This window comes from Patagioenas fasciata, chromosome 2, assembly GCF_037038585.1.
Source record: "Patagioenas fasciata isolate bPatFas1 chromosome 2, bPatFas1.hap1, whole genome shotgun sequence".
NCBI lineage: Eukaryota > Metazoa > Chordata > Aves > Columbiformes > Columbidae > Patagioenas > Patagioenas fasciata.
In genome coordinates, this window is record NC_092521.1 from 20,248,530 (window position 1) to 20,275,332 (window position 26,803).

At 38.5% G+C, this 26,803-nt stretch overlaps 1 protein-coding gene across 4 annotated transcripts in view; it reads left to right on the forward strand.

The window, feature by feature from the left end:
• The window catches only part of RSPO2 (R-spondin 2), a 102,814-nt gene that overhangs the window by 3,283 nt on the left and 72,728 nt on the right, over positions 1-26,803 (forward strand). Inside the window, exon 1 of one of the 4 annotated variants that reach the window (XM_065831328.2) lies at positions 4,202-4,274. The exons of the other annotated variants lie outside the window; for them this stretch is intronic. The gene's annotated coding sequence lies outside the window, so the exon portion shown is untranslated. Of the gene's footprint in view, positions 1-4,201; positions 4,275-26,803 lie in introns of those variants that run through there. 4 annotated transcript variants of the gene reach the window in all.

Genomic DNA, 26,803 nt, shown 5'->3' on the forward strand with positions numbered 1-26,803 from the left:
AGTAGACAAGAGTTTAGTAAATTTGAGGCGATGTTCCCAGATTTCTTCATTCCGCTTCCACTTTCAACCCTTGTCCAAACCAAAGCATGCAACATTGCAGTAGAAGCAGAATGAAAAATCAGAGTTTAGAATGTGGTTCCTACCTGGCATTGATTTGTGTTTTGTTAGTCAGTGTCACTTGATTAAAGATTATTTGATAAATGCGTTATGATAATCAAGTTCTGTTAATTGCACTGCTGCTCTTAGTTACTTTTGCAGCTCCTTAGAATACTACTGTACTTACTTGCTCAGAGCAGAATCCTACTTCCCTTGAAACACCCCAGCAAATTCTCCCATTGTAAGTCTCCATCCTGAGCAGGTAACTATGTTTATTTACTTTTCCTGCAGAAGCTATTCTAAAATATATTTAAGGGTTACATAGCTTATAGGTCAGTGATGTAATCTCACAACCAGTGTAGCCTAATATCAAAGCATCTCCTTTCTCTTTCTTGTTTAATTGTATAACTTGATGTTTTCATTTCTCTTGGATACCTCTTCACTTGTTCATTTCAATGTAAACTTTTCTCTTTTAATCAGAATTCTTTCTAGCAGTCAGTATAAAATGAGCAACTGCATGTCCTGACATTTCAGTGAACATCATGGAATGTGTGAAAGACCAGTGGTTTTGCCCATGTCTTTGAGATGTGGTAAGAACAACTTTCCCAAAGAGAACCTCAAATCAAGACGAGAGTATATAGAAATGAAGACTGTCAGGCTGGCTTACCGGGAGGAGTGATGGTTTTCTGCACAAGCATTGACAAAAAAGAATATAGAGTTCATTGTAATCAGCTGTCAGAAATCAGATGCTAACAAAATTCCCTGAGGGGTGAAAAAAAAGTCAGTGTGACAGCAGTGCCTTCACTGATGGGGAGACATAACTGTAGCACAGAGCTGCTCTCTGAAGTTGATGAGACCACTGATGGAATAAAGAGGAGATGTGAATGGGACACATTCACACTGGGAAAATGAAAGTTATCTGTACCCAAGAAAAACTACGATGTGGAGAATTTGTCCTTCTGTTTAGTCTGTAAGAGTTTATGTTCAAGGAGCATAAGGGCTGTGGTATGGATCCAACTCCTGGATGCTCTCACTCCATTTGTGTTAGATGTAGCCATTTTCTTCATGTACATCTGTGGCAATGAGTCAGTAGTAAGCAATAGTTGTGGTGGCAAATATCTATAGGTGGAAATAGGTGCCTGGGGAAAGCAATTTCCCCAAGTGTTGAAATGGTTCAAAATAACTCTGTGGATGGTGTTTATAGGAGTATATGCATATATGGAGGAATACAGTAGATGAAATCAAAGTTATGTCAATTAAATCCAAGTTATTTTAATGTAAGATGGGTATCTGGACCACAAAGCATTTATTAATATAGGAAGGTGTTACATGGAAGAAAAACCTTTTCAGATACTGTGGATTGTGATTTGGCTTTCATGACTAGGTATTTATCTGTGAATAGATAATCTTGGAACTTGTCTCAGTTGGAATGTGTGGTCAGGCTTTGTGAAAGATCAATGATTTGAACATTAGGGAAAAAGGAACCTGTATTGGAAATACTTGATTAAGATAAATAGCACATCTGCTTTTACAAGGACTGTATTAAAAAACGAGAAATTTACTAACCCCAGCCCTGCCTCCCCCCAGGTCATATTACAAAGAACATTTTTTTAGTTCTCCAACAATTTCAAAATATTCTACCTATTCTATCCTCCTCTCTTTGAACTTGAAACATGTTTTACATTTGTAGGACAGTTAACTTTTAGTCTGCTGGTTAAGGCTTAAAATCTTATGAGGAAGCTGTACTTTGAGATATGTGTTTTCCCTAGCTGTTACACTGGGTGCTTGTAACAGAATTCATGGATGAACTGAGAGATGTTAACACTTAATGGAGGAAATTCCAAGGAACTTGTGATCAGTAACAAAGCTTTGGAGGATACCTTCTGTTCCTCAGTCCCTTACTACTTCGGATAATTAGTTGTTAAGCATTCTTTATAAACATATCACTACTACAGCAGCAAGAATATCCTAACACTGTAACCATTTAAAAGCCAAAACTTCTAAGCTTTTGGTTATGTATGCACTGTTATCTGGTAAGTCTGGAAGTTACTTAAGGTGAAATGTCAGCAGAAGGCAAAACTTCTGTGTGAATGACTGAATACCAAACTAGCTAATGATGCAGAGTCACTGATAACTGATGCTGAAGTGGAGTGTGAGCATTTGTAGACGAGATGGTCAAAATACCAAGAGCAGGATTCAGCATGAAAATGAACACATGAGTTTGAGTGCCCTATTTGGTTGCCCAAAGTATGTTTCTAATGCTATTTGTGATATTTAAAACATATCTTTTTGAGGCTGGCATATAGGTGACCTTCTGGAGCAACAACCAGAGAGAGGCCAGGTAGCACACACTGGAGCAATCCATATGCATGTGACACCCTCAAGGCCTGTTATGGTAAAAACTAAAAATGGAGAACGTGGACTGGTGCGGTGTTGCCGTATGTATGTTTCTTCTTCCATGTATCCATGCCTTGGCTTCCAATACTGGTCACTTGGAGTTACGATACTGGGTTTGGTGGGGGTGCCTGGTTAGACCTTGAAGTCTATGCTTACAGGCTTTTGTATTAAAAACTGCTGGAAGATTTACAGTGTGATGAAGAACTTGTATTTATCTGCTTGATAAACTTGACTTGATTTTGTTTTCCCTTTTTTGGGGGAAGGGGGGGATTGTATGTTTTCCAGGGCTTGACTGAAGTCTGTTACTAAAGTGGTTCAAAAAAACATGATAGATACCAAAAGTGAGGTTGTATATTAATATAGGGAAGCTAAGATGATAACAACAAGAATGCAGTTTTTTACTTCAATATATCATTTACACCATAAAGGCCAGTATAATTACTATGATAAATTATGTTAGCATGGTGTTGTTTACATAAGCTGCTTTTAATGAAAAATATAACATTTAAAAGCTAGAAAGTGGAAGAGGTATTCGCTATCAAAATTTAAGGCAAAAAGAAAGTCTTTCTGTAAGCTGCTTCTTTTGGGGCGGTAGTGTTGTGTTTAAAACATGTTAAATCTCTTACCAAGTAATTTTTGGTGTAGAGGATAGAACAGATTTGCAGTATGACTTTTTGATACTTGGATTCTGACAAATACATTTTAGGAAGGAAAGTGTCAAGTGGATCTGGTTCTTAAACCCTACAGGACAGCTCTAGAGTTTGGGTTGTGCAGCTGTTTCTCGTGTCTGTGCTATGGCTTTGTCTAGCCAGCTCCATACACAAAGGCCACTCGTTGGCCAGGTTTTACTTTTATACTTGCTGAACTTCATATACCTAGGGGCAGTAAGGTGATGTGCAAACCTGACTTGAGAATAACACGATGAAGCTATGTTTCTCTTTATCTGGCTGTTCTATCTCTTGCAGGATTTACCATGATATGAAAAGTCCTGTCCATTTTCACTAATACTTTGTCGAAACTCAGAGGAGGAAAGAAGTCAGAAGGGATCGGGGTGGTGGTCTGTCCAGTGTGTGCTCCCCAAATGGCAGATGATGGTACAAAACTGTGTGAAGCACAGGAGAGATGAGTGAAATAATGAGTCGGACATTCTAATTAATGTCACCTTTCCAATGCAATATTTTCCTGTATATCCAATTTCTGCAGTGGAGGTGGGGGAAAAAGAAATTTCAATAAATTGGCCTTTGTACATAATCTGTTTTCAAAACAGTTAATGTGAGAGTTGGTGTTCTGACTGTGGAATAGAGACGACGACTGTAACTCATCTAACATGATGAAGTAATGCAATACTGTCTTCTGTAGATCTTCCTCTGAGACTAGAAGGCTTTGAGACCTTCATCGTATGTCTGTAGTTTGGGATTGCTACCTCCTAGTGCTTTGATTTCAAAGCCATCCACATCTCTGACCTTTATCTATCAATCTGTGGTCCATGGAGCACATGTGAGCATTTTCTTGATATGTACAGGTCACACTACCTCATTATTGTGTTTGTACTTAAATACTTTTAAATACAACACTCCAATGGGTTTGTTTTCTGCTTTAATCTTACTCAATTTTGATGCAATTCCTTGTTGCTTAAATGTGAAGTTGTTGCTTCTGATTCCTTTTTAGGTGCTAGCATGTGAGAGATTGGTGATTAAATTTCCTGGCCTTTCCTCTTGTTTATGGATTTGAATGTACAAATGGTGAAGAGTAAAAGGACATTGTCACGGAGGCACCCCGAGGTTGGTTTAAGGGACAAGAGGGTCCAAAACAACTTTTATTAAACTGGTGAGAAACAGGGTTTTAGCACTCCGAAAGTGACTTGAATACAGGTTCGGATATCAGTTGAGGAAAATTATTAAGGGGCAGCGACTAATACAACAGGCGGTCCACAGAGTGCATGCACATGGCTTCACCCAAAACAGTACCGGAGCTGTCCCTGAGTTCGGGAGGAGTACACACTTGCCTGTACATGGTGTGGGATTATTTTAAAGAGACCCATATACTTACAGTGAGTACGGAAAGTGTACACTTGCGATTCTGCGAGGGTAAATTTATAATACGCTCGCAATCCTGCGAGGGTTAATACACGTACAAGTGTGCATGGAATATTAAACGTGCTTATGTGCAAGCACGGGAGGTAAATACACTCGTGGTTGTGCGAGGAAATAATTTATATGCGTGCTCATATTGAGCACGGAAAGTTACACGTGCTTGTATTAAGCCTGGAAAGTACATGTGCAAGGTTGCATGGAAAGTTACACATGCCTATGTGGAAACATGCGAGGAAAATACATCCACGATTATCCGAGGATTAATTTTACACGTGCTCATATTGAGCACAGAAAGTTACACGTGCAAATGTGCATGGAAAGGATAAATACACTCACAATCCTGCGAGAAGTTTTACTCACACACGTGGCGGCAAGGCAAGCGGAGTCTCCATCCTGGGGAGAAGGGCTCTTGGCAGCAGCATCTTGCTCGTGCTCCGAGAGACCTGCGACAGTGGGCGGAGTCTCGACGAGAGTCCCGTTTTTTTATAGGCTGATCAGATATGACTGTAGGCATTCCAGAAGCTTCTCTGCACCCCCACACTGGCTGTGGGGTGCCCCTGAAGCCTCCAAATGTCCCCCACACTGACTGCGGGCACCCAGTGTCTCACTGGCGCCTTGGCACTCCCTTCTCCTAATGGCCCTGGCCAGGGTGCTCTGGGGCCAAACAAAAGAAGCTGTTAGCCTGAAACAGCAGAGAGAGAGGGAGATGTGTCTACTTCTTCTGTACTGAAGGAGGGAGGGAGGGAGAGAGAGGGGGGTTTGCATGCTGCCACAGATATTAAAAAAGATAATAAAATTGCATTATGGGGCAGAAACAGATGATTTCTTTTCTTTTGAGGTAAAGCAGAGAAGCAACTGGTGTTTTAGGTACCTTGATTACATGACCAAGGGAAGGTTTTTGAGATCCCATCTGTCAAGATCTGGTGAGCAGTGCAAAAAGTCCTCATGTTCTCTGTTTCTGTAATAGTAGAAATATCCTTTGATTACAGGCAGTTTGCAAATTTTGGCATCCAGTAATTAATCAGTTATGTATTTCTTTTTGAAATACCAATTTCAGTAGAGCCAAGTACTTGATGTATCTGTAAGATTTGTCCATTCATGAGGGAATGGAATTTATGCTATTTATCTGCTCTCATTCCTTTTATTTTTTTGTTCTGTTTTTATGCAGTGGTGTTTGGATGACTGTAACAAGGAAAGTGTAAATAATTGCAAGTAATATTTATGAGAGGCATACATGAGATCTGTTACCCTCTTTATAATTCAATTTAAAAAGTGTTTATTTTGAAACATAATTACAGAACTGTATGTTTAACTTAGATCCAAACCACTTTGGAAATACTTCTAGTATGATTTTTGTGTCTTTAAAAACTAATTTTTGCTCTCTTGGATTTAAAAAATGTGAATCTTAAAAAAAAAAAAAATCCTGGAGTGTATGGTTTAAGGCAGGGGTGTCAAACTCATTTTGACCAGGGGCCACATCAGCCTCACAGTTGCCTTCAAAAGGCCGAATGTAATTTTAGAACTATGTAGATGTAACTACTCCTACTTTTATGAAGTCCTGGTTTAGACATTGAGTTTCAAATTAACCTTGTGGAAACTGCTGTCTATTTTTCTTTTTGAGAATTGTCAAGATTTTCTTCACCTTGGTGAAACTCAGATCCAAACATAGATGTAGTGAGACAGAGCAAGGGACCTAAAAGATAAAAGCCAACATCGCAAAACTATTTATGTACTACCTAAATTGGTGCTTTTTAAAAAAAAAAAAAATCATTGGGCAGTTGTATGAATGCTATGTCCCAAGCAGACTGTATACAGCAGTGAAGACACTGCCTGTGCCTTTTTATATATTAGGAGCAACTTGTACTGATTTACACTCCAAAGGGACAATGGTTTTGTGTTAGGGAATTGCAGTGATGTGACAAAACATAAACTTCTTGATCCAGATACAATATTTTCTTTTTTGAGTTGAAGTGCTGGCTGAAATACGTTACACACAAATATGTGCTCTGTGCTAATAGTCTCTTCAGCCGTATGGTTGCCACCTTTGAAATACCAAAAAACCCCAAACTAGCCACATCAGACAAATGGCTGTTGTGCATGCACAGATTCATCTGCACATGTACAGCAGCTCTGACAACACCCAATGTGTCCATAATAAAGCTTGCTGGGCAAGCTGGGAACCACTGAGACAGCAACTATGCTTAGCAAAGATAGGTGTTACTGATTTGCTCTTGCTTCTTTATCAAATTATTACAAAATTTTTGGTGAGTATGATATGTTCTCATCATAAACCTACTGACTTGCCTGTTGAATCCACTGAAAAACATGTGGCCAAGATTCTTTTGAATGGGAATTCAAGTTTCATAATCTTTCACTTTATCTATATTGAGCTATAGAGTACTTATGGACCCCAACTGAGGTGAGGCTCCATAGTGCTCACCCTGCTTAGACAACAACCTCTGAACTAAGGTTGCCAGAGCAGATCTGTCCTGGATTTCCCTCCACTAGCAGAATTGTTCTTTGGCCTTTCATTACAGCAAGTTCAGACCTGGTTTAGGTCTCATTTTGCACAGTGCATGCTGAAGTGATGGACGTGAATTTGGTTTTAACTCAGCAAGAGTAACTCAACAGGATCACTGCAAGGCACCCAAGGTACCTTAGACTGTATTTACAGCAGAACAACATAGCAGCTAGTTGTTTTTAATTTGTTTAAAGCTGTTAGCAGTTTTTGAGAAATGCTTACAAGTGGCCTCTGATCAGAGATGCTTCACTCTTGCAAGAGACCTAAAACCAAAGAACATTTTATAGATGGTTTGCTTATTTATCTGTCCTCATGGAATTATATGTTTTAATACTTTCATGAGGAGCTTTCTCAGAAGGGTTTTTTACCTCTAAATTTGGTCTCCTGTCCTCTCCAAAATGATCAATATTCTTTCCCCTACATTGAATTGTCACTTGTGAGAAAAGTTGACTTTCTGAGGTACATTGGAGGAGCAGCACTTTTTTGTGTCTTTGCTGTTGTGATCTAGTTCTGTGGCAACTACTGATGACAATACAGTTCTTCACCTTAGGCTCCTTGCCTAGGCCATCAAAAATATACCTGGCCTGCATGTGTTTCTCTTGGTGCAGTTCAGCAAATATTGACTGCACATAAGCAGATCACCCATTTTGTATCTGTGTTGTCTATCTGACGTGGTTCAGTGCCGTGAGAGGGTTTGTTCAGGAAGTCAGAGGGATTGCTGTCATTAGTCTTCCTGCATGTGTTAATTAAACTTTAGTAAATACATGTATGCATCAATGATAGTAAAAAATAAATCCCTGTCTTACATAAACGCTAAGTAGTGTTCCAGTGTGAAATGTTAGATGCATACATTATTAACTCCTATAATACTAATTGAAATGGTGTTTCTCAACAGGTGCTTTGGCTTCCAACCGGGTTTCTCACAGCACTGCTGCAGGATACTGGAGTGCAGCAACTTTGCTGAGGTGACAGTGGGTCATGGTTTCTCTTTTCAGTTGATGAAATTGCAAAATCACAAGTGTTTATCATAACTCTTTTAGGCAGTCTCTAGAGTTTGCTGACCTTCACCTGTTGGACTAGGTCTTCAAAAGTGTTTTTGGGAATTGAGGTTTAGGAAACATTCAGAGCTGTAGTTGGACAGTAAAATGAGAGAAATTCCCAACACTTTTGTAGTCTTTAAAGTTTTTTTTTTTTAACTATAAAGCTTTGATTCAAGTTTACTGTGTTTTGTTTGTGTTCTTTTTTGAAATAGATTCTTGTAGAAGCAGAAAACTGTGAACTGGTTCAATGCAATTTGTATGCTGTGAAACAAAGAAAAAAATCTTCTGCAAAATCTTATATTTAGGTGAAGAGAACCTGGAGGCCACCTAGTGCTACACAGTGTGTACCACTACTGCTGTGCAGATGTGTAGTAGTAAAAATATGTACTACTTTTGAAGAGTTCAAGTAAGAAAAACCAGCGTAGGGTAGGAGAGGAAGAGTCATCCCAGAATAACCTTGTGATTAACAGTTTGGGACAAAGTTTGGTTTCTGATCTCCGGTTTTGATTTTCAGACTTGTCCATGCTCACTGGGTTATGCTGCTTCTCTGCATTGCAGACATATACTAAAACAAAAACCACCACCACAAACAAATACAAGACACCTCACCCCCCAAAAAACCCAAATAAACAAGACCCAAAAAACCTAACTGAAACTATCATTTGCTCAGGGGGGATCTTATCAATGTAGCTGAAGGGAGGGTGTGAAGGATCCAGGCTCTTCTCAGTGGTGCCTAGTGACACAACAAGAGGCAATGAGCATGAACTGAAACACAGGAGGTTGTTCCTTCTGAACATCAGAAAACACTTTTTTGCTGTGAGGGTGACTGAGTGCTGGCATGGGTTTCCCAGTGATGTTGTGGAGACTCCATCCTTAGGGATGGTCCTGGGCAACTGCATCTGAGTGACCCTGTTTGAACAGGGTGATTGGACCAGCTGACCTCCAGAGGTCCCTTCCAAACTCAAATGTTCTGTGAAAGGTGGTTTTGAAATGTAACAGGTATCTACCTTGTGTCTACTTGGTCTTAGGAATAGTCAGCTGTGGAGGAGAAACACGGAGAGTCCATTCCCTTTAGGAGTTCTTGGGATATGTGACTGAATCAGGTACAGTTGCAATCACCTTAACTTTGCTGGAGTACTGAGATCAACCCAGAGGAGCTTCCAGGTGACGCAGAACTTGCCAGCTGTCAGTTTGCCCTCAACAAGACTCCCAGTCAAGCAGAGTCTTGAGATAGCACCTGCTCCACATCTTACTTCCCTTCTCCATCCCATGCAGGCTTCCATGCAAAAAAAACCCAAAACCAAACCAACAAACTGATGATGCACAGTGGAAATGAAAGGTGAAAGGTGAAATCAGAGGGAAGATGAAAAATTAAGTTTGACTTGGTGATCTGAGCCATTTCAAGTTATCATAAAATAAGGTTCTGTATCATACTAATTTTTCATCTTATGAGTTCCTTGCTCCTCTGTTTTTCTTCTTTCTAAATATTTACAAATACCGAAGAGTACATTGCAATAGTAATGATAAAGATACTAGCTCTAAGTCCAGTCTCACTCATTTTGTTGTAAATCTGGGGTATTATCAGTCTGTCTCAGATATACTATATATTTCTGAAGTGGTGCTTGCTCTGGTATATGATTGTCTTATGCAATATTACTGTTAGGTCCTACAGAAAGACTGAAAGTCAGGCATGTCTCTTTTTTTTCTTTTTCTTTTAGCAGCTATAGTTCACTTTGCTAATACTGTATTTGAGAACTCCAACTCTTTTTCACTACTTTCAGTTCTTTCCATCAGACTCCTGGAAAAAGTCTTGCTGCTTCCAACTTTTATTTCAGTTATTGTAACATTAGCAGTGGCATCAATATGTAGGGTTTTTCAGCTTTTGGAAAAGGGGTGAAATGTGACTCCATTAAACCTGAATCTGAAGACAGACTTGGTTTCATATTGTTTTCTCTTAATAGCTTTCCAAGCAGCCACTAAGTGAAACTACTGGATAGTGAGCCTGGTGTAATATGAGGCTCATTGGGTAAAATAACATTAGTCTGTGCTACTTAAACACAGTCTGGAAGGCTTAGGGAGGAGAGGAAGGAAAATATTTGAAGAGATCAACTGGATGTGGTTGAATACAAGTAACGTCACCTGAGAAGGATTAGAATTTGCCAAAGCTTGACCTGAACGAAAAACCTCCATTTAGGTCTTGTGTTCCTACCAGATCAGCTGCAGTAGTTCTTTGGTGCACAGTTTTCTACCAGCAGTCATATAGTGAAAGAGTCCAGTGACTGACTTGGCTTTTGTGTCTGTGCTGCAGTAAAGTTAAAAAAAATAATAATCTCAGTTTAACATTCTTTCTCCTTATTAGCTGCAGCTGGCTTTTTCTAATTACTAAAGGCTTTTTTTTTTTTTTTAAATCTACATTCTATTACTTTTATCCTTGCTGGGACCTCAGTGTACACACTCTAGCTGATAAACAGCTAACGCATGTAGTTCATATCCGTAGATGTGAACAGCTTCAAAAAAATACATGCGTTGACACTTAAAAATGAAGAGAAGACCCAGTGGCATGGTTAGTAGCAATGGTACTTTATCCACCATGGTCTTCGTTTTCTGAGTATGTGGGGTTAGTGAACCCAGTGGCCTCATATTCTTAATAGCATGGCTATTGTGATAGTGTCTTTGAAAATCACTTAATTCTTGTGTTTTGGAGTGCTCAGGACACCTTCTTGTGCACCTCTCTGAGGTGAAGGGTATCTCTTATAGGTGTAGAAATTGACTCCTGGGGTTATAAAGGCCTGAAATCCTCCGTAAGGTAAAATAGAATGAAGACTGGAGGTGCTTAGCATGTCTGGAAAAAAACAAACCAAAACAAAAAAACAAACCAACCAAACAAGAAAAACTGACAAGTCACAAGTGATTTTTCTTACTCAACCCTGGTATGAGTTGGGATAGGGGTAGAATAAAATGAAATGATTGATTGTGCCCACATCACATGATGAGGTGGATGTTCATCACAGCAGGCCACTAGAGCCATTCCTGCTAAATCTCGTATTTGGCCTTTGCAGGGTAAGGTGGGAAATACTTCTGTATGGAAATGTAAAAAAAGGTACTTCAGATTAGAATCTTCCATACTACTTAATCTTATGCTTCTTGGTTTAGACTTGCGTATCACAGACTGGGAATACTTTTAGTGTGGAGATGAATTTGCCTTTACTAATAAGAGGTTTCTTGTAACTTTCCCTAAAGCATTATTGATTGCTTCTGGAGTGAGCAATGCTTTTGCTCAGTATATCAATTTCTATGTAAAATTTTCATTACAAAGTTTTTGTTTCTACAAACAATAGTACGTGATTCTGGGTTTTTGTGAAGTTTAGGATAGCATGTGCCTTTGTGGGCTTGAGGTTTTTTTCTTCTTAAAAATACCTCTAGTCACAGTTAAGCCTGGTAGATACATAATGAGAAAAAGCACACAACAGATTGCAGTGCTGTGGAGGAACAGCATGTCTCTCAGGGGACTTGTATTGAAATGATTTCATGTCGGAGCTATTTAGTGTTATCCTTCTTTTGCATTTACTTCTCACACTGCTGACTTATGAAATTGTGACTAAGCATTAACCATCTTGTTTAGCCACAAACATAGTTGACTTGTTTTTCATGACTGTTTGTTACTGTGTTAATGTGTTTCCTGATTTTTGTCATTCATGCTTAGTATGTAGCAGAAACACTATCTCCTCTCTCCGTGCAGAACCATGTAGGGATCCCCATGATATTCTACTGGATGGAATAATTTCTTTTTTTTACGTATGTTTAGCCAGGGAGAAATCTGATTAGTTGAATGCTCTTGCTAGTATTCAAGTACATCCTTGAGCTGTTTGATGTTCCATTTTACAGCTTTATTTAAATGCTCTGCAGGGATTGTGGTTTAGTGGTGAGAGCATGAAATTTGAATCCAAGGTGCCTGGTTCTCTTACCAACAGAGCTGGTCAGTATGTTTAAAACCAGATTCTTCTACACCACCACTCCCATAATAGATTTTTGCATGCGTGTCTGCAAAGAGGTTTTTTTTCTCTCTCTTCTTTTTTCTTAAATAAATATTGACCATTCACAGCTTAAGCAGGCACTGCAAGTGTTTCTTTCACTTCTGCACCTCAGTTCCTCTGGTGCAGAGTAGTGTTTTACCTCAGTGCATTCTAAACTATATCAGTGATTTGCATGACCAAGAGGTCCTGAACTGTTAATCTCTGGGCATGTATATGGTTATTATGAAGGATAATAAGCACATAAATGAGCTTCCTGCCTCCCCAAGTTTGACTGAGCAAACACCTGCATGTGGAACATTGCATCTGTGGCAATGATCTGAGATGTAAAGTGTTGGCTCTGTCTGATGTGAAGTATTCAGTGTTCTTATGTCTGTCAGAGATGAGATAGCAAGACCTATGTGACTCTGTATCCCTGCTCTGTAGTGTGCAGAAATGATTGCTGTCTTTTTTTCATCACGAGCTATGTGTCTGACAAAGTATTTAAAAGGGGTTTTATCCTGACATTTTATTAGCTTTCAGATACGAAGGATGGAGCCCTTCGTATGCACATAAGCATTTGCAGTAGGCTGACTTATTGTTATAAGAGCAATTTATGTACTCAACAAAAAAATTATATTTTATTTCATACCAAAATAAGATAATAATATTATCAGATTTTGAAAATGACAAGAGCTTGTGACACCTCAGACTTGTGCTGCAGAATTAAGATATTTCAAAGAGGCTTGCATTTAGACATAGCTGAACACTTTACTGACTTTAACTTCTCTGAAAATGGAAGTACAGCTGTAATAATCTAGAGCATTCTCATTTCTATTCTTACATTAAGAATAGAAACCATGTATATAGCATATTTGTTTTTACTTCCTCAGAACTGCCAGTGTCTTTCCTTTAATTCTAGAGACCATTATTATTCATATTACTAACCTCATCTACGAAATGTGAGCCAAGTGGTTTTTAGTTTGTTTTGAAGGCTGTATTTGCATTCCCACAGAATAATAAAAAAAAAATTGGTAACCCCATGCCAAATACTGATTTTAATTTCTACTTGAAATGTGCTGAATACTAAGCACCTGGAGTGCACAGGTAAATTTAATACATTTTTAATTTTTTATGTTCTTCATGAGGTAATTCTGATTTGGGTTAAAAAAGAAATTCAAATGCCTATGGCCATTAAGTGCCATTCTTCCTGGATGAGACCCGGCCTTCTGTGATTTAAGTGGATCTGAAACACAGAAGCTACTTCATTTAATTCTATTTTTAATGGTATTCCGGCAAGATGAGGCGGTAAAACTATATGTATCTGAACAGCAAATGAGCTCCATCTGTTCTAGTTGAAGATTTCTAAGTCTGGTCCATTATCATTACTATCTGAAATTCTGCCTTGGGCTGACAACAAGGAGGGTGACAGAATATTTGGTGGATGTTTTGAATGTACTGAATACATGCAGGATGCAAACCCCATTGCTGTTGGATTGAATTAAAGTGACATCCTGTAGCTAAGTGTATATTTGTGTAGTGTGGAAACACTGAGAGTTTGAGCTGTCTTTTCCATACATCTTTCTCTAAATTAGATACATTCATATTTGGTAATGTATGCATGTTTCCAGATTTATACTTTTCCAATCTAGTGCTTCCCTGCTATGTTTAAAGACACCTATTGTGCTCTTCTGTCTTCCTCTTTCTAATTAGATTACTTTGCTGCTCTCATCTCAGTCATGTGCAGCTTTAGCATCATTTTTAGCATTTATTCTTCCTTCAGGTTTTTTTCCATATTTCTATAAGCTCTTTTGTTTTGCCTGCAAATCCTTAATTTTCTCTCTGAGCTTACTGCTGAAACTTCCATATTTGGTGGAAGTATCACCTTTTCCCTATTCCACAACCTCAAAAGCTCCTGTCTTTGCTGAAAATAGTTTTATTGGTCCACCTTTTTTGTTTTGGAAGAAAACTTTGTAGAAAGTTTTGAAGTCTTTTAAAATTTAGTAATATGAACTTTTAAGAGCTCTCTGAATTATGTTTTTGCAGTGGTTATGTTTATTTTTACTAAAGATTTATAACAGGATGACTGCAATAATAGGGAGCTGTCTCAGGGTACAGAAGACCTATTTTCACTTCCTGATTCTTGTAAAGTTGTTCAGTCCACCTCCAGTCTCCATCTTTCTTCACCAGGAAAATGGGACAACAGCTTTGGTTGGATATAGACTTGTAACAGTCCTATAATGGTGAAGACTCTGCACATCTCTTAGAAAAAAAAAAAAAAAAATCATTTCTGTTATCTAGTTCTGTTTCTATTTGAATTCTGCTCCATACCTTTTTTGTTCTCATTTTTATAACTAAAAGACCTCTTCATTGACATTTAGTGTTTTCTGCTTTTAGTGCCTTTATCCAGCATGTTCTTTGGAATCTCTCTCCATAAACAGCAACATGATGGTCAAAACCTCATGCTTGGACTCAGAACAGTGTACTTCTATTTGTTTAAACTGTTCTGTAAGTTCTTTAAGGCAAAGATATAGGGAGGACTCTAGCCCTATGAAATGAATGGCTCATTTTCTGTTGACTTGAGTGGAATGAGAATGTCACCATTAGTTCTCAAATGCCAGGTGAAATGCTGTGACGGTTGGATATGTCTTTGAACAAACTTTGCTTATCCAGTGATTTTCCTGGGTTCTGGTAGGACCGTGTTCCTTTACTTATTTGCCCAATACTTCCCAAGTCTTACGGAGATTATAATGAGACTTTAGGTAGCTTAAAAGTAGCTAAGGTGAGCTGAAAAACAGGCTCTTTGCAGTACGGAGCCAAGCTTGCCACTAATGGTCAATAAAAACAAAAGCATAGGATTTCCTTTAGGTTTTTGAATTCTTATTTACTCAGCATAGTTTTAGTATGTAAAATCTTATGGGCATGAATGAGATTTAGTAATGTGCACTCTTGTTAGCATTGTTTCAGACTTGGCAATAAAGAAGCTGTGCACTTTCCAGCCTCTCGGTAGATAAATGCTTCATATTTTATTAGAACAATTTGGCTCCTGACATGAACTGTAGCCCATTAATCCTGTAATATAGCGAATAAGATTGGAAAAATACAGGATGTGAATATGTTCTTCATTATGCACTTTAATACCAACCAGATATATAGTGTGCATTCTAGAACATAGTAGTCAGAGTGTACTAAGCAACTAGCAAATTGTTGACAAGGCTCATCTGCTATTGGTTTATTTTGGGGTTAAGAGCAAAAAGCCTTAAGAAATTTCAACTGTTTGACATTATATGTTGATGCCTATCACATCTTGCTGGACATAGCTTAAATAGATAGAGCCAGTGGCTTTATTACCTTCAGCTCAGTATTCTTCATTGAACCCAGCAAAAAGGCAACTTAAAGAATATGTGAAGAGTTCTTCAGTAAGTCTTAAAGAAGAAAAAGGATCTTTGCTTATAAGAATAGTTACATTTTTACATTGGTGATAATAAGAATACTAAAATAATTCTAGTCAATGAAGAAGTCCAAGCTCTTCTATTTTCCCATGATCTTTTGATTTGGTTTTCCTTATTGAGTTTAATCTGGGACTTACTTAGATCGCTTAAGAGTAAGAAAGAATAAATTCCTATTGGCACCATAGCGCGTGCTACAAGAATCTTAGAAGTGATGATCGTAATGGTCTCAGTGACCATATGTTCAGTAAATTAGTTGGTGTCACTCAGTGTGGAAAGTGGACCTCCAAACTGGAAAATATACTCTATTGCCTAGCCTGTGTATTTTATCTGTAGCTCATCCATGAGGAGCGTACAAGTGGAACGGAAGCTTGAAGACCTTTGACCCGCTGGAGGATAGGAAGGCCATACAGAGGGATCTGGACTGGCTGAATCATTGGGCTGAGGCCAATTGTGTGAGGTTCAACAAGGCCAAGTGCTGGGTCCTGCACTTGGGTCGCAACAACCCCAGGCAGCGCTGCAGGCTTGGGGAAGAGTGGCTGGAAAGCTGCCTGGCAGAAAGGGATCTGGGGGTGTTGGTTGACAGCCAGCTGAATATGAGCCAGCAGTGTGCCCAAATGGCCAAAAAGGCCAACAGCATCCTGGCTTGTGACAGAAATAGAGTGGCCAGCAGAACTAGAGAAGTGTGTGTGACCTTGTACTCAGTACTGGTGAGGCACTACCTCAAATCCTGTGTTCAGTTTTGGGCCCATCACTACAGGAAAAACATTGAGGTGCTGGAGAGAGCGCAGAGGAGGTGACAAAGCTGCTGAGGGGTCTGAAGCACAAGTCTGAGGAGAGGGTGAGGGAACTGGGGCTGTTCAGCCTGGAGAAAAGGAGGCTGAGCGGAGACCTCATCGCTGTCTACAACTACCTGAAAGAAGGTTGTAGCATGGAGGGGGTTGGTCTCTTCTCCCAGGTAGCAAGTGATAGGACAAGAGGAAATGGCCTCAAGTTGCATGAGGGATGGTTCAGACTGGATATTAGGAAACACTTCTGTCATGGTTTAACCAAAACCAGCAATACAATCATGATAGCTGCTCACTCACACCCTCCCTCCACACGCTGTACCCCCCTCTCCCCCCCCCGCAAATAGGAGAGAGAATCAAAAGGTAAGGGAGAAACTTGGATTGAGGTAAACACAGTTTAATAACAAAATACTAATACACTACTAGTAAATATATATATATAATAGAAATAAAAGATACTCAAGGCAATTCCTTGTGAACTCCACCCACACCAAGCAGCCAGCCCCAGGAAGCAGCACCTGGTCCCAACAGCTGATCCCAAAGAGAGAAGAAAAGAGGAAGAAGGCAGAAAAACCCAGAGGCCTCTGCAAAATGGCAAAAGGCTGAGCTAAAAGTCCCAACTGAATGCCCCCAGCTCTGATGAAGGGAAAAAAAAAAAAACACAAACCCCAAAACAAAAAAAACCAACCAAACAAACAAAAACAACCAAAAACACACCAAACAAACACATGCAAGAGAAAGCACCAGAGAGTGGAAGAGAAGACTCCTTAAATATGGACCGTGATGCCAACAGTATGGAATACTCTTATTGATCAGTCTGGATGTCAGTCAAGCTCTGCTCCATCCATGCCCCCACCTCCTTGATGCCTCACACCTGTGGGCAGAGTGCTCAGAATGTCCTTGGCTCTCAGACCAGAGCAATTAAAAACATTAACTCTGCCCTGGGGTGTTATTTCTTGTTCTCAAACTAAGTCCAAATAATGACCATGTTAGCTATGAAAAAGAAAGGTTTCTAACCGCATGAAGAAAATTAACCTATTGTCAGTCAAACCAGCACAGTTTGGGTTGTCAGACATTGGAACAGGCTGCCCAGGGAAATGGTGGAGTCACCATCCCTGAAGGTGTTCAAAAGGCATTTAGATGAGGGTCTTATGAACAGGTTTTATTGCTAGAATGAGGTTATAGTTGGACTCAATGAACTTAAGGGTCTCTTCCAACACAAGTGATTCTATGATTCTAATTTTCCCATGCAATATTTTCCTCTAGGATTGGCATTAGCACCGTCAAGGTGCCAGACTTTTGCTTGAAATTTGTGAAAAGCACAATATTGATCAAGAACCTTCATTATATGTGATGTTTTAAAAGTTTATGAGGTCTGTATTTCCAGAAATGCACCCACTGTGTACTGCTGAGTTTTGTCTTGTTTATATTGAATGGCATAATGTGGGTTTTTTTTAATGAAGTTTCACTTTCTCCCTCATGGAGTTCATCCTGAAGATATTTCAGAGCATTGGCTTCCAGGATTGACAGACTTTCAATTCATTTGTGTAAGTAAAAGGACAGTTCCTTTATAAATGAAAATGGAGACATTCTTTTGGGACCACCTAGTTAATGCCTAACTACTTACATGATAATGCTGCAAAATTCTGATATTGCATTAGTGTGCTGCCATATTAGTTTTTTTCCTCTTCTTAAAAGACAGCATTGTAGAAAATTCACATGTTCAATAATGGCATTTGTAAGAACAAGTCAAGTTCCAGGACACCGAGCAGTAAAAGATGGGGTAAAACAGAATATGTAGCCTTACTTTGTCCCTTTCTTAAGCCTCAGATCTTTCCTTTAGGACCGAGATCACTATGTGTCCACAGCTCAGAGATGCTAATTTGGAAAAAAGAGCAAAGGAACAGCAATAAAAACAAGGAAGTGTTTTCCAGTGGTGGGGAAGGTTAGGCAGAAAAACAGGAAAAAACCAAAGCAAACCCAGAAAATCTTTTTCATAAAAAGCGGACAACTTTCATAGAAGGTATAATGTAGTAAGAAGAAAAACTGCCAAATGAGACACCAGTGTAGAATCTTACAAGCAGCCATAGGAAACAGTATCTAATTCATTGGCATGAGATTTTGGGGTGCAGATTTTATTGGGTCTGACAAAGTGCATTGTGATCTCTTTGGAATGAGACTTCACTGAAATATAGTTAACAGCCTGTGCACAGATTCAGAAAACATTCCTATATTTGAAGTGGTTTAGCAAAATTCATTTATCCATTAAATCAAGAATGGTGTTTAGGCTGCAGGACCTGATGGCCCACATAATGTGCACTGGGCTCCTGGCAGTCATATGTAAACTGTCTAATCACTCTCAGCTGTGTTATAACAAATAATTGGAAACTTAATATCTACCAGCAGTGGTACCTGTATCTGTAACAGTACTAGACATTTCTCTTACAGTTCCTTAAAAAAAGGTGAGATGACTCAGAAAAAGTGGTTTATTTTCTTCTATTTATTTATTTATTTTTTCATTTTTACTGCTCTGTTTAAAAGCTGCTGTTACAACTTGGCTGCCTGTTGTCCATGTTGCATTGTTTTCTTTGAACAAAAGCCAGTCCTTTTTTGGCAAGTACTTTGCCATTTGAACAACTGTCAGTAAGGAGAGTTGCATTTCTGTGTTGACATAATGATGATTTTAACAGTTCACTGATGCAGTGTAGGATGCTCCGGAGACATTCCTGGATACAGAGGTCTTTGCTATGAACCATGCATTGTGATTCCCATGGCGTTGTACAGTGGACAACTGTCTTGTCCACTGTGATGGCTTACATATTGGTTAAAAGACCAGAAGACCCTTTTGCAGTAGCATTTGATATTACTCCCTGCTCACTTTGTGTGCATAGGATGCAAAGCAGTAGAAAAACGGCACTCTTTGTTCTGTAGAAATATGATTTCTGTTTTTGTAATGTTATCTGATCTATTGGAATTTTCTAGATATTGAGTTGGGGAGCCCAGATCTGCTGAAATGTTTTACAAGACCTGGGAGAGTAGCCTGAAAGTAGGGTTGTGGTGGGCAGATAATATAACTGTGCAGTCCTCTTAAAAACATAAAGGATGTATTTATGTGAAAAACTGTAAATAGTTGAAGTCATAATGAGATCTCTTAAACAATCATTATGTACACATTCATTTTAGCTCATATATGAAATAAGAAATCTTTTTATTTTCCTCGCAACAGCCGTGTCTGAGCAGATATAATGATATTGGTGTTCTATAGTTAGCACAGTAATTAGCTGATGATTGCTTAGCAAAGAATCCAGCAAATCAACAATATAAAGAGTACAGTGATTAACCTGAGAACATTTGCTGTATGTTATATCTGGTTATTAATTCTTGATTACATGATTGCTGTATGAAGTATTCAAGGTTTTATACCTACTGAAAGAAGATGGAGTGTAAGAGGAAAGTCTTTTATTGGGTTCACATGGAGACTACTTTTCTCTTTTCCATTCAGAAAAAAAGCCAGTTGAGGCCAAAATTGGAAGGAAAACCTTGCCATAACATCACTACAAGGTTGCAGGTGATGATATCTGCTCGATTAAGCATTCAACTGGGAACTTCATGTTCACCTAAGACTGGCTTCAGCTTTGTCTGTAATATTTAACAGGTGCTGTAAGTATTGACTGCCAACATCTACCAGCATATGATCACCTCCTATTGGTCTTTTGAGTTGAACCAAGCTGGTGATAGGCTCAGTGAGACACAGGTCTGCTCAACAAAGAACTTGCACATCCTCGTCTTTGTGACATTGAAACATGTCACAGGCTGAAGGCTGGCATGTGAGGGGAACAGTCGTAAGTGGACTGTTCTTTCCTCTGATTTTCTTCAGTGTATCTACTTCTGATGGCCAGCATATGAGTAAGATATTGTATTTGTGGACTATTGGATTCCTTTAGATCTCACGGCAAAAGCTCACACTTTTTGGTGCTAGATGTTATATTGTTATATTGAATGTAGTGGTCATATGGACTTGAAAATTTGAAATTTTCAGTAAAAGAAGGGACTTAATTCCTTTTCTCTTATTTAAGTCTTTGAAAATCTTTATTCTTAACTACTTGAGAAGTTTAAACCTGGTGTCTTTTGCATTTTAACTGCATTTCCCAGTTGATAGAGGGCTGAGTAAAAATAAACGAGCTTTCCTGTGTTGCTTCCTTTTAGTTAGTCTGCTGTGAAGTTTTCGTCTGAAAATCCATATATGTTTAAGTATGTGTGCAAGTGTAATGCACTTATATTTTCAAAATATCTCTTAAGTGTTAATTCCTTGCTGCTTATTATTTGGGCAGTATGCTTTGCAAGAAGAAAGTCACTTGAACCTTGAGTGTGTGCCCTGGTCCTTACCTTCTGGGATCTTTTACCTTAGCCCTGATACTGAAGTAAGTTAGTTCATACTGAACTCCACCGAATTCAGAAAACACATGTACGACTGAGACCTAATTGCTTTAATCAGGAAGTCCAAAAAAGCGTAGTAAGGAAAGGAAGATGGGGAAAGATGATGCTGTTGTAACAGGGTAGAATGTGGCACCAAGAGAAAGGAACAGTGAAGAAAGCAGTTTTTATTTTGGAAGGGAGATCAGCTGTGAGTTGATTAGTTTCATGTGTGGATTTCTTTTTAAAAATATTGATTTAAAAAATTAAGTGTAAATTCCTTACTTAGGAATATTGTGGTTGAGTATGGTAATGCATGTGTGACAGAGGATAGCATGTATATGTTGTTGCTTTTTTTTTTTTTAAAGAGAATTCAAAATATCAGGTTATTTACAGGAGAAGCATGTCTTCATTGACTTCAACAGCACCTAAATTGTGTGTCTCTGACTTAATTAATGTAAAAGTTATTTGGCTTTCTTCATATTAATCTTCTGTTTGTTACAGTTAGCTGAAATACAGTTCTTGACGTTGTTTCAGTTTTAGGGGCTGATGACAAAGTTTGTGCATCTTATAAACTGCATGCAACATGTAGAACTCTTATTAATTGCTGGTGGAAGTTACAATCCATATTTTAAATAAGTAGCATAATACAGCCATTCAGAATTACACCACAAAAAAGAGAGGGGTTTAATGGACTCCATATGTCTGCTTTTAGAACTGTTGAGTAAAACTGTGCTACACCACATAATGGTAAACCATCAGTGCTATAATGTCTTTGGGGTCTTTTAAGAACCTTCTTTATAGACACTTTTCTGACAAAGACTAATTCATGAATGGATTCAAGCCAGCAGTACTATGGTTTATATTGTTAGAATAGGCATCAGTGTTGGTTGCGTTGTCTCTTTAAATTCCTGAAAACTGAAATGCAATATCCCTGCTCTTGAGGAAAAGCTGATTTTGAACAGGTAACTTTTTCAAGTATATAACTTACATTTTAAAACAACTGTTTTAGTGCATATTTTAATTAATCCTGTTTCAGAATAAAGACTACAAAGAATAGATATATATGTAGGAAAATATGGACTTAGGACATAGTCTTCCTGCATCACCAATAATTTTGTTTTATACAGAAATGTTAAGAAGTAGCTTTTATAAGTTGTTTCGTGGCTAAACATTTAGGTGAAGCATCTTGGTTCATAATTTTTAGGGAATAATGCTTAGGCAGTAATGGGTAGCAAACCTAGGGCCACAACATGTAGGAGCTCCCCCACCTCCTTCTGCCAAAATAGCACTTCCACTGGGAGTATTTCTGAACCCACTGACCCTACATGTGTACTGCCTGGTCTAGCCACTCCTCTAGTAGTGAAAATCAGATCACTGGGTTCTGTATCAACATTCCTGTGGCACGGACCATGTTAAGGAATCTGTAGCAATCCCTCCTTTGTTTCCACCCCTTTGGCAGAGGCTGGTGTGGGAATGTCCATACCCATGTCATGTCAGAGGGTGCGCTGATGCCCCATCCAGACACAGCTGGGTGAGTGAAAACCACAGAGCGGCACTAGGACATATGCAAGAGGCAGGACAGAAACTGTGGGTGGCCCCCAAGATGGGAATTCTGGACACTGGCATGTGTACCCTAAAGAGACAAGCATGTTTTGGTAGAAAACAAAGACCTTGGCTCTACTAAAATGGCATAGGCAGATGGTCAATACACCTTCTCTGTCTCTCCAGAAGTTTAAAATGGATCTTACTGCTGTTATTCCCATATAACCAAAAAATATTTAGTTTGGTAAGTGATCTCCGTGTCTGTATTTTGACCTGTGAGCTTTTTCATCTCATTCCCCATCCCTCTTCTGTTGAGGAGGGGGCATGAGAACCCAGCTGGGTGGGCATCTGGCAGCTGACAAAAGTCATCCCACCACACTTGGTCACAGACAATAATCACGAGAAGATGTGTGTATTCATATGGACTGTGGAAGTGGGAGATGTACCTGAACGAGGGTCGGTTTCTTTGAACAGAAGAACTAACTTCTCTGAATGTGACTTTGAGGGGGTGACTTCAAAGGGGGTGGTAAAACAGCTCCTTTCGAAGTCAATCTACTTTTTTTTGACACTGGAATGATACCACAACATTACCTTCTGATAGTGAAGTAAAACTGTTTCCTCAAAACTTATCAAAATTGCTGATATATCTATAAAGCAAGGGGGATAAAGCAAAAAAAAAGTTCTTTGTGATCTGTAAAGTAGTTAATGCATTTCAAGGCTGTTATACAGACTGACTGCAGACCCAGACATGGCTTCTCCTATTTTTCCTTTTCACAACTATTTTTTCTCTTTAGAAGAAGAGAAAGAAATCCTATTGCTTGTCCTTCTGTTTATCACAGGAATCCAGGACCTCAGTATTTGGGATCCCATTGCCACACATCTTAAGTGTTGGTAATGTCACCTTTTGGGGGCTCTGCATCATTTTTTGAATGGCAGCTGGGATTAATTACTCTACCAGGGCTCATCCACCCATGTATTTTACCAGAAAACCAGATTGCTGCTGGAAGGAAGGGAATGATATAGCTGTCACAGAAGAAAAGGAGATCTCTCATCTCATGGTGGTTCATTTTAAGTCCTCCTTTCTGTGTTTTGTTTTTTTTTTTTTTTTTAAAGCTTATGAATAATTTAGTTGCTCATCAGCCCACATTTGATAAAGAGGTAGTTACTGTAGAAACAAACATCCGTTTGTTATTTCAGATGTTAGGATTTAATACATACTCGCAGTTACCTTCTGCACATGTGTAATACATTCTAGCTTTTTATAAGGCTGTTGGTTACAAATAGCTTTGAAATAACTACCATGCCTTCCAGCTATAAAATCCCATAATAATTATTCATTATATCACCATCATCTTTATTATGCTAAAAGGGATTCTTCCACACCCCCTCCCACAGCAGAGTAACATTATAAAAGGGATTTCATTTGCCCACATGAACTCAGGGTTGTTCAAGACAGCAGTACAGCTAGATCATCTTTGTTTTAGGGAAAATTGGATGGAGTGCAACAGCTGCTCCATGAAACTTCAGTAATTGGATTCATGTTTAAATAACGTGTGGGGAAAAAAAACCCTTTAGCTTCCTAGCTTAATTCTTTTTATTATCTGCATGTAATCTGAGTAGGTTCTAACTAGAAGTTCTTGAAGAATTAGGCTAGCTGGCTTTATAGCTATAATTTAGGCACAGTTATACATACTTCTGACAATTCCCTCTTCCTTTTGCATATTCAGTACTTAAAAGACGAGGATGTTGAGGTGGTAATTTGTTTCTGAAAATGAATTCTGATTCTTTAACCCCTTTCCCCCCAAATTTTAAAAGTATTTCTGGAGCTTAGGGCCATGTATTTGTGTGGTATGTTTTTTAGAGTTTTTTTTGTTGTTTTTGTGTTGTGTTTTTTGTTTGTTTGTTTGTTTTGTGTGTGTGTGTGTTGTTTTTTTTTTTCCTTTCCTTCCTCCTCTCTCTTTTATGTTTAAGCTACCAGAAAAAGTCTGATTTTAACTTAATTTTAATGTGGTATATACTGTTATAACATCCAACATAGTTTAGGCTTTAAAGTACACTCATCTAAACTGCTTTGGTTCCAGAGCATCTGATTTAGATACTTGTGCATTCATTTCTTAAATAAAGTGAAAGCATATTGTGTCATACAAGATTTTTTTTCTTCATTATCTGATCCTTATAAATTTGAACTTGGGCTTCTGTGACAAAGACACAGTTGTTTGTCTGCTGATTGATTTTAACAAGAAGCTGGTGTTCTCAGAGTTCCTCGTTTCCTATAGCATAACAGTACAGTAATGCTACATGCACATATGTACAAAAAAAGCATTAAACCCCAGAAAATCCTCTTAAATCTCAAAGCTGGAAATTCAGCCACTGAAAGGTAATTGTACTGAAATTTAAGCCAAAAGTAATTTTCTTATGTGGTTAAGGAGTTTTAAATGTAATAAATAAGCAGTGATAAAAGGGATCTTTAGGGGAAACCTCAAGGAGATGGTATGAATACATGTGCATTTAGTGATCATGGTTTCCAGCCAAATGTATAGCAAAAAGGCATTTTCGAACCTCTTTTGAAATAATAGGCAAAATAACAGTCATTATACTGCAGCTTCTCATTCTTTCTGTTATATATTTATGTAAATATGTGTTTGAGTAAACAGATACTACTGGCAAGTGTCTGTCTGCTTCCCCAGAATGTAGCACCCTTGTATCATGCAGGTTGTTATAGCAAATAGAGGAGGAAAAAAAAATCATACATTAAATTTTAGAGAGGGACCCATTTCACTTAATTTTAGCCGTCTGAAGGTTAGATTCAGTCTGACATAGCCAGTAGTCAGTGAAATGAAATTGGCACCTCAGCAAGGATGTTCAGCCCACTTGGCTTTCAGGTTCTTCCATAGCAAGTGGAAGAGATGGAGCATCTCCAGAGAATAATTTGTCTTATCCCTAAGAGTGAATCCTTAAGGTTTTAGCTGGTGAAGTTAAATGAGGTGAATTCCATACTTAGTTTGCTGACTATTGTAGCTTGTTACTAGGGCGTACTTATTTACAACTTGAGAATGATCCAGGGTGTCTGTGGTGGAAATTAAATCATGTTTGTTATTAACTTTAGTAAGTTAATGCAGAACATTTGTTTTAATGTAGTTGAGCAAAACATTTTTTTGAGTTGTGAATTTGTGAAAAGAAATACCTTTGTCAACACTCAATCCGCCCAGATGGGCTCTTGTCTAGGAAGTTCTGGTAGAATTTGGAGGCTGAAGTTTCAGTGAATTTTCTATAAACATCATTTTGTTATGGAATGATAGTGGAAGGGAGTTTGGTAGAAAAACACTTTCAAGATGATACTTAAAAAGCTTACGACAAGAATTTACGTTGTATAACCTGCACAGATTCTTTCCTGTTCTTCATTGCTATATTTTCAAAACCTTGACTTTGCAAAAGTAGGTCGGAGTCAATAAATCCTGCAAACTTCCATGTGCACAAAGCTAACACAGTTCCTATGGATGACATCACAACTGTCAATGAGCTGATGGAAATACCAAATAAAGAAATATACTTGTCTCCAATTCTGTTAAAGCAGCTTAAAAGGTAAAACTTTTTCAGCAGTATTTGTGGAGAGTCTTGCCATGGTAGGTTGAATTTGAGAATTTCCTAGAAAGCACTTTAGGATGTTCTGCCAAGCTCCTAATCTTGGTATGTTCACTTGCACAACAATATTATTCTCTCCATAGTATTCTGCATAGGTAAATAGATTATTGTTTTCCTCTGGTTCCTGTCTGGGTCTGCATAGTTACCATCCCGGGCACTTTTTTTTTGGTGTGTGTAGGGGAGTGTGGAGAGCTGGATTGGCTCTTAAATTGTTTCGCTTTTTGACACTGATGCTTGACTGGCTTCTGCCTTCTGTTTAATTCCTAGATTTTTTTTTTTTTTTATTGTAGTTACTGATCATTATCTCTAATGCTTATAGTTGTGGTGATGTTGATTTTAGAGCTTCCACAGTGTGCTATAATTTCTTCTTTGTATTGTCACATATGTACACTAACTCACTTGGAGAGCAAAGGGAAAAAAAAGTATATGAATTTTTTCCAACATTTGTAGTCACCACAAAATACACTATGGAAAACACAGTTGTGTCAACAGACTCTTAAAGCTGAGACCCGGATAAAGTTTATAGTTTCAATGGGACTCAAGGGAACATGCATTTTCTGTCAACTCTAAAAGGACTTGAAAATGTGTTGAAATCTTATATGTATTGTATTTGTTTTGTCTGTGTAGACAAGTGCTTCTGTGTGGCCTGTGCTTTTCTTGCTATTCTCTACAGCTGACCTTGTAGGTGGGTTTTATGTCTCCGGTGTCGATCAAAGGAGGTTTGTAAAATGCTTTTAAAAAGTGCTTTAAGAGTTGGTCTGACTCAAGTTTCATGGCTTCGAAGGGTTTATTGAAGATATGTCCAGCAT